This window comes from Coregonus lavaretus (genome assembly GCF_964263955.1).
Source record: "Coregonus lavaretus genome assembly, chromosome: 8".
Lineage (NCBI taxonomy): Eukaryota > Metazoa > Chordata > Actinopteri > Salmoniformes > Salmonidae > Coregonus > Coregonus lavaretus.
The window spans coordinates 59,620,914-59,628,673 of record NC_139995.1 but is presented as its reverse complement, the minus strand read 5'-3'; the positions used below and the strand labels follow the sequence as shown (position 1 = coordinate 59,628,673).

General features: G+C 48.0%; 1 protein-coding gene across 2 annotated transcripts in view; it reads left to right on the top strand.

Moving 5' to 3' along the window:
* Nucleotides 1-7,760, top strand: part of cenpp (centromere protein P) — a 161,918-nt gene that overhangs the window by 40,895 nt on the left and 113,263 nt on the right. The gene's annotated exons all lie outside the window — the stretch shown is intronic.

Genomic DNA, 7,760 nt, shown 5'->3' with positions numbered 1-7,760 from the left:
ACTGCTGCTGCTAGTCTGGTGGTGCTCACTGCTGCTGCTAGTCTGGTGGTGCTCACTGCTGCTGCTAGTCTGGTGGTGCTCACTGCTGCTGCTAGTCTGGTGGTGCTCACTGCTTCTGCTAGTCTGGTGGTGCTCACTGCTGCTGCTAGTCTGGTGGTGCTCAATGCTGCTGCTGCTAGTCTGGTGGTGCTCACTGCTTCTGCTAGTCTGGTGGTGCTCACTGCTGCTGCTAGTCTGGTGGTGCTCACTGCTGCTGCTAGTCTGGTGGTGCTCACTGCTGCTGCTAGTCTGGTGGTGCTCACTGCTGTTAGTCTGGTGGTGCTCACTGCTGCTGCTAGTCTGGTGGTGCTCACTGCTGCTGCTAGTCTGGTGGTGCTCAATGCTGCTGCTGCTAGTCTGGTGGTGCTCAATGCTGCTTCTGCTAGTCTGGTGGTGCTCACTGCTGCTGCTAGTCTGGTGGTGCTCACTGCTGCTGCTAGTCTGGTGCTCAATGCTGCTGCTAGTCTGGTGGTGCTCAATGCTGCTGCTGCTAGTCTGGTGGTGCTCACTGCTGCTGCTAGTCTGGTGGTGCTCAATGCTGCTTCTGCTAGTCTGGGGGTGCTCACAGCTTCTAGTCTGGAGTGCTCACTGCTGCTAGTCTGGTGGTGCTCATTGCTGCTGCTAGTCTGGTGGTGCTCACTGCTGCTGCTAGTCTGGTGGTGCTCACTGCTGTTAGTCTGGTGGTGCTCACTGCTGCTGCTAGTCTGGTGGTGCTCACTGCTGCTGCTGCTAGTCTGGTGGTGCTCACTGCTGCTGCTAGTCTGGTGGTGCTCAATGCTGCTGCTGCTAGTCTGGTGGTGCTCAATGCTGCTTCTGCTAGTCTGGTGGTGCTCACTGCTGCTGCTAGTCTGGTGGTGCTCACTGCTGCTGCTAGTCTGGTGCTCAATGCTGCTGCTAGTCTGGTGGTGCTCAATGCTGCTGCTGCTAGTCTGGTGGTGCTCACTGCTGCTGCTAGTCTGGTGGTGCTCAATGCTGCTTCTGCTAGTCTGGGGGTGCTCACAGCTTCTAGTCTGGAGTGCTCACTGCTGCTAGTCTGGTGGTGCTCACTGCTGCTGCTAGTCTGGTGGTGCTCGCTGCTGCTATTCTGGTGGTGCTCACTGCTGCTGCTAGTCTGGTGGTGCTCGCTGTTGCTAGTCTGGTGGTGCTCACTGCTGCTGCTAGTCTGGTGGTGCTCACTGCTGCTGCTAGTCTGGTGGTGCTTGCTGCTGCTATTCTGGTGGTGCTCACTGCTGCTGCTAGTCTGGTGGTGCTCACTGCTGCTGGTAGTCTGGTGGTGCTCGCTGTTGCTAGTCTGGTGGTGCTCACTGGTGCTGTTAGTCTGGTGGTGCTTGCTGCTGCTAGTCTGGTGTTGCTCAATGCTGCTGCTAGTCTGGTGGTGCTCAATGCTGCTTCTGATAGTCTGGTGGTGCTCAATGCTGCTTCTGCTAGTCTGGGGGTGCTCACAGCTTCTAGTCTGGTGGTGCTCACTGCTGCTGCTAGTCTGGTGGTGCTCACTGCTGCTGCTAGTCTGGTGGTGCTCACTGCTGCTGCTAGTCTGGTGGTGCTCACTGCTGCTGCTAGTCTGGTGGTGCTCACTGCTGCTGCTAGTCTGGTGGTGCTCACTGCTGCTGCTAGTCTGGTGGTGCTCGCTGTTGCTAGTCTGGTGGTGCTCACTGCTGCTGCTAGTCTGGTGGTGCTCGCTGCTGCTATTCTGGTGGTGCTCACTGCTGCTGCTAGTCTGGTGGTGCTCGCTGTTGCTAGTCTGGTGGTGCTCGCTGCTGCTAGTCTGGTGGTGCTCACTGGTGCTAGTCTGGTGGTGCTCAATGCTGCTGCTAGTCTGGTGGTGCTTCTGCACATTTTGGGAAAGTGGTCTGAAGCACAGGAAAATATGCAGTATTACAATGCTCAGAGAGAAAAAATAGCTTCATCACTTTTACTGTGGAACTCTGGAGTACTGGCTGATAACCACCAGTATTTAGTTGAGTGGAATGTCAGTCTGTTGTGGTCTTGGGAATGGCTGTCTGTGTATGTGTGGTGGTGGGAATGGCTGTGGCACCTTTAGTAATAGCTCCAGCAATAACTGATTTATCTAGCATTCACTTTTATAAGCTGTTTTTCAGCAGCGGTTGTCTTTTTCAAGTCCGGTCGGTTCCCAGGCTCTGATCTGAGTAAGGGGACATTATTTTATTATAAACGGGACATTATTATCCATACAAGATTAATTTATGAGATTAGAATTGGAAGGATCTCACAGTTTAGAAAGTGATGTAGCTAGTATTTTCCTTAGAATAATTAATTAGCGGTGGTTTAAGGCACTGCGTCACAGTGTTGCGTTGGCACTACAGCCTGGGGTTCGATCATCGCTTTACTTGGCTCATCGCGCTCTAGCGACTCCTTGTGGTGGGCTGGGCGCCTGCAGGCTGACCTCGGTCGTCAGTTGAACGGTGTTTCCTCCGACACATTGGTGCGGCTGGCTTCCGGGTTAAGCGAGCGGGTGTTAAGAAGCGCGGTTTTTGCGGGTCATGTTTCGGAGGACGCGTGACTCGACCTTCGCCTCTCCCGAGCCCATTGGGGAAATGCAGCGATCACACAAGATTGGAATCACGGAAAAAAAGGGGGGTAAAAATTACAACAACAACAAAAATCATTAGCCTAGCAGGTACGGGAGTTTGGTATAGATTTGATATTGGAGGGGATAATGCTGTTATGACCCAAGCCGTTATATTTACGTAGTTAATTTACGTTATTTCCTAGTAGGTCTGAGAGCTGTGTAAAGGAGTAGACTATTGATGTTTCTGGAGCCAGCGGGTAAACACTTTACCTGGCTACCCAGACTCCTTGCTCCGGCCAAACGCTACGCCACGCCCACAGATGTTAGTTTCTTCTCCGCAATGAGTCTAGACCTGAGTACCTCCCCAACGATTTTCTAGAACGCAAACACATTCTAACCATTCTGATTGGTCCCAGAAACCGATGGGTTGGCCCAGAGCCAGAACACACCCGGGGTAAAGCGGCGTTTAGAAAATTCATCATTGGCTCTGATACTCTTGATTGGTTAGAAATGATCCAATCGCTCATGACTTTGTTTTGTACAACACCCCTCATTTTGACGTCACCACAAACGACTTCAACGACGGCAGTCTCAGACTGAAGGATGTAGCGGACACAGAGCAGGGGGATAATTCAGTTTGAGTCGTCAGGCGAGCCAACACAGGCCCTGGTGTTAATGATTCTAGCAGTGGGGATGGGAGGGCAGTTAGGAGGACTCAGCCTGTTGGATGTATACAATATAACGTTTTTGATCCCAAATGGCACCATAGTCCCTGTATAGCGCACTACTTTTGACCACAGCCTTATGGGGTAATAGGTTACTATTGGGGACCCAGGCAGCCAATGGGAGGGCAGTGAGCCAGGCAGACAATGGGAGGGCAGTGAGGGTATTGTCAGGCAGGTCACTTCCATCACAGGAAATCTGCAGTAGAGAGGAGGAAACAAAATACCAAGGACTGAATAAACACTGTCTAATAAACACTGGCTCAAGTCTCCTTAAGTTAACAACATGTCTTCACAGAGTAGAGCCGTTTTAATAGAGGACCCTCCCGGTAGAGGAGTTTTAATAGAGGCCCCTCCTGGTAGAGGAGTTTTAATAGAGGACCCTCCTGGTAGAGGAGTTTTAATAGAGGACCGTACTCGTAGAGGAGTTTTAATAGAGGACCCTCCCGGTAGAGGAGTTTTAATAGAGGACCCTCCCGGTAGAGGAGTTTTAATAGAGGACCGTACTCGTAGAGGAGTTTTAATAGAGGACCCTTCCGGTAGAGGAGTTTTAATAGAGGACCGTACTCGTAGAGGAGTTTTAATAGAGGACCCTTCCGGTAGAGGAGTTTTAATAGAGGACCGTACTCGTAGAGGAGTTTTAATAGAGGACCCTCCCGGTAGAGGAGTTTTAATAGAGGACCGTACTCGTAGAGGCGTTTTAATAGAGGGCCCTTCCGGTAGAGGAGTTTTAATAGAGGACCCTCCTAGTAGATGAGTTTTAATAGAGGTCCCTCCCGGTAGAGGAGTTTTAATAGAGGACCCTCCTAGTAGAGGAGTTTTAATAGAGGACCCTCCTGGTAGAGGGGTTTTAATAGAGGACCCTCCCGGTAAAGGAGTTTTAATAGAGGACCCTCCCGGTAAAGGAGTTTTAATAGAGGACCCTCCCGGTAAATGAGTTTTAATAGAGGACCCTCCCGGTAGAGGAGTTTTAATAGAGGTCCCTCCCGGTAGAGGGGTTTTAATAGAGGACCCTCCTAGTAGAGGAGTTTTAATAGAGGCACCTCCTGGTAGAGGAGTTTTAATAGAGGACCCTCCTGGTAGAGGAGTTTTAATAGAGGACCCTCCTGGTAGAGGAGTTTTAATAGAGGACCCTCCCGGTAGAGGAGTTTTAATAGAGGACCCTCCTGGTAGAGGAGTTTTAATAGAGGACCCTCCTGGTAGAGGAGTTTTAATAGAGGACCCTCCCGGTAGAGGGGTTTTAATAGAGGACCCTCCCAGTAGAGGAGTTTTAATAGAGGACCCTCCTAGTAGAGGGGTTTTAATAGAGGACCCTCCCAGTAGAGGAGTTTTAATAGAGGACCCTCCTAGTAGAGGGGTTTTAATAGAGGACCCTCCCGGTAGAGGAGTTTTAATAGAGGACCCTCCTAGTAGATGAGTTTTAATAGAGGTCCCTCCCGGTAGAGGAGTTTTAATAGAGGACCCTCCTAGTAGAGGAGTTTTAATAGAGGACCCTCCCGGTAGAGGAGTTTTAATAGAGGACCCTCCCGGTAGAGGAGTTTTAATAGAGGACCCTCCCAGTAGAGGAGTTTTAATAGAGGACCCTCCTAGTAGAGGAGTTTTAATAGAGGACCCTCCCGGTAAATGAGTTTTAATAGAGGACCCTCCTAGTAGAGGGGTTTTAATAGAGGACCGTACTCGTAGAGGCGTTTTAATAGAGGACCCTCCTAGTAGAGGAGTTTTAATAGAGGACCCTCCCGGTAGAGGAGTTTTAATAGAGGACCCTCCCGGTAGAGGAGTTTTAATAGAGGACCCTCCCAGTAGAGGAGTTTTAATAGAGGACCCTCCTAGTAGAGGAGTTTTAATAGAGGACCCTCCCGGTAGAGGAGTTTTAATAGAGGTCCCTCCCGGTAGAGGCGTTTTAATAGAGGACCCTTCCGGTAGAGGGGTTTTAATAGAGGACCCTCCTAGTAGAGGAGTTTTAATAGAGGCACCTCCTGGTAGAGGAGTTTTAATAGAGGACCCTCCTGGTAGAGGAGTTTTAATAGAGGACCCTCCTGGTAGAGGAGTTTTAATAGAGGACCCTCCTGGTAGAGGAGTTTTAATAGAGGACCCTCCCGGTAGAGGAGTTTTAATAGAGGACCCTCCCGGTAGAGGAGTTTTAATAGAGGACCCTCCTGGTAGAGGAGTTTTAATAGAGGACCCTCCTGGTAGAGGAGTTTTAATAGAGGACCCTCCTGGTAGAGGAGTTTTAATAGAGGACCCTCCTGGTAGAGGAGTTTTAATAGAGGACCCTCCTGGTAGAGGAGTTTTAATAGAGGACCCTCCTGGTAGAGGAGTTTTAATAGAGGACCGTACTCGTAGAGGAGTTTTAATAGAGGACCCTTCCGGTAGAGGAGTTTTAATAGAGGACCCTCCTGGTAGAGGAGTTTTAATAGAGGACCCTCCCGGTAGAGGAGTTTTAATAGAGGACCCTCCTGGTAGAGGGGTTTTAATAGAGGTCCCTCCCGGTAGAGGCGTTTTAATAGAGGACCCTCCCAGTAGAGGAGTTTTAATAGAGGACCCTCCTGGTAGAGGAGTTTTAATAGAGGACCCTCCTATACCTTAGCCAAATACATTTAAACAATTTTCACAATTCCTGACATTTAATCCTAATAAAAATTCCCTGTTTTAGGTCAGTTAGGATCACCACTTTATTTTAAGAATGTGAAATGTCAGAATAATAGTAGAGAGAATTATTTATTTATTTCAGCTTTTATTTATTTCATCACATTCCCAGTGGGTCAGAAGTTTACATACACTCACTTAGTATTTGGTAGCATTGTCTTTAAATTGTTTAACTTGGGTCAAACGTTTCGGGTAGCCTTCCACAAGCTTCCCACAATAAGTTGGGTGAATTTTGGCCCATTCCTCCTGACAGAGCTGGTGTAACTGAGTCAGGTTTGTAGGCCTCCTTGCTCGCACACGCCTTTTCAGTTCTGCCCACACATTTTCTATAGGATTGAGGTCAGGGCTTTGTGATGGCCACTCCAATACCTTGACTTTGTTGTCCTTAAGCCATTTTGCCACAACTTTGGAAGTATGATTGGGGTCATTGTCCATTTGGAAGACCCATTTGCGACCAAGCTTTAACTTCCTGACTGATGTCTTGAGATGTTGCTTCAATATATCCACATAATCTTCCTTCCTCATGATGCCATCTATTTTGTGAAGTGCACCAGTCCCTCTTGCAGCAAAGCACCCCCACAGCATGATGCTGCCACCCCGTGCTTCACGGTTGGGATGGTGTTCTTCGGCTTGCAAGCGTCCCCCCTTTTTCCTCCAAACATAACGATGCTCATTATGGCCAAACAGTTCTATTTTTTTTTTCATCAGACCAGAGGACATTTCTACAAAAAGTAAGATCTTTGTCCCCATGTGCAGTTGCAAACCGTAGTCTGGCTTTTTTATGGCGGTTTTGGAGCAGTGGCTTCTTCCTTGCTGAGCGGCCTTTCAGGTTATGTCGATATATGACTTGTTTTACTGTGGATATAGATACTTTTGTACCCGTTTCCTCCAGCATCTTCACAAGGTCCTTTGCTGCTGTTCTGGGATTGATTTGCACTTTTCTCACCAAAGTACGTTTATCTCTAGGAGACAGAACGCATCTCCTTCCTGAGCGGTATGACGGCTGTGTGGTCCCATGGTGTTTATACTTGCGTACTATTGTTTGTACAGATGAACATGGTACCTTCAGGCGTTTGGAAATTGCTCCCAAGGATGAACCAGACTTGTGGAGGTCTAAAAAAATTTTTCTGAGGTCTTGGCTGATTTTCTTTTGATTTTCCCAATATGTCAAGCAAAGAGGCACTGCGGCAGGTAGCTTAGTGGTTAAGAGCGTTGTGCCAGTAACCGAAAGGTTGCTGGTTCTAATCCCCGAGCCGACTAGGTGAAAAATCGGTCGATGTGCCCTTGAGCAAGGCACTTAACCCTAATTGCTCCTGTAAGTCGCTCTGGATAAGAGCGTCTGCTAAACGACTAAAATGTAAATGTAAAATGTAAGGTAGGCCTTGAAATACATCCACAGGTACAATTCCAATTGACTCAAATGATGTCAATTAGCCTATCAGAAGATTCTAAAGCCATGATATCATTTTCTGGAATTTTCCAAGCTGTTTAAAGGCACAGTCAACTTAGTGTATGTAAACTTCTGATCCACTGGAATTGTGATACAGTGAATTATAAGTGAAATAATCTATCTGTAAACAATTGTTGGAAAAATTACTTGTGTCATGCACAAAGTAGATGTCCTAACCGACTTGCCAAAACTATAGTTTGTTAACAAGACATTTGTGGAGTGGTTGAAAAACAAGTTTTAATGACTCCAACCTAAGAGTATGTAAACATCCGACTTCAACTGTAGGAGATAATGTTGGGAAGGGATGCTGTAGTTATTTGTATTGCACTTAAGTAGAGTATGTACTTATCAAGAGTAGGCTGTATATCTCTAA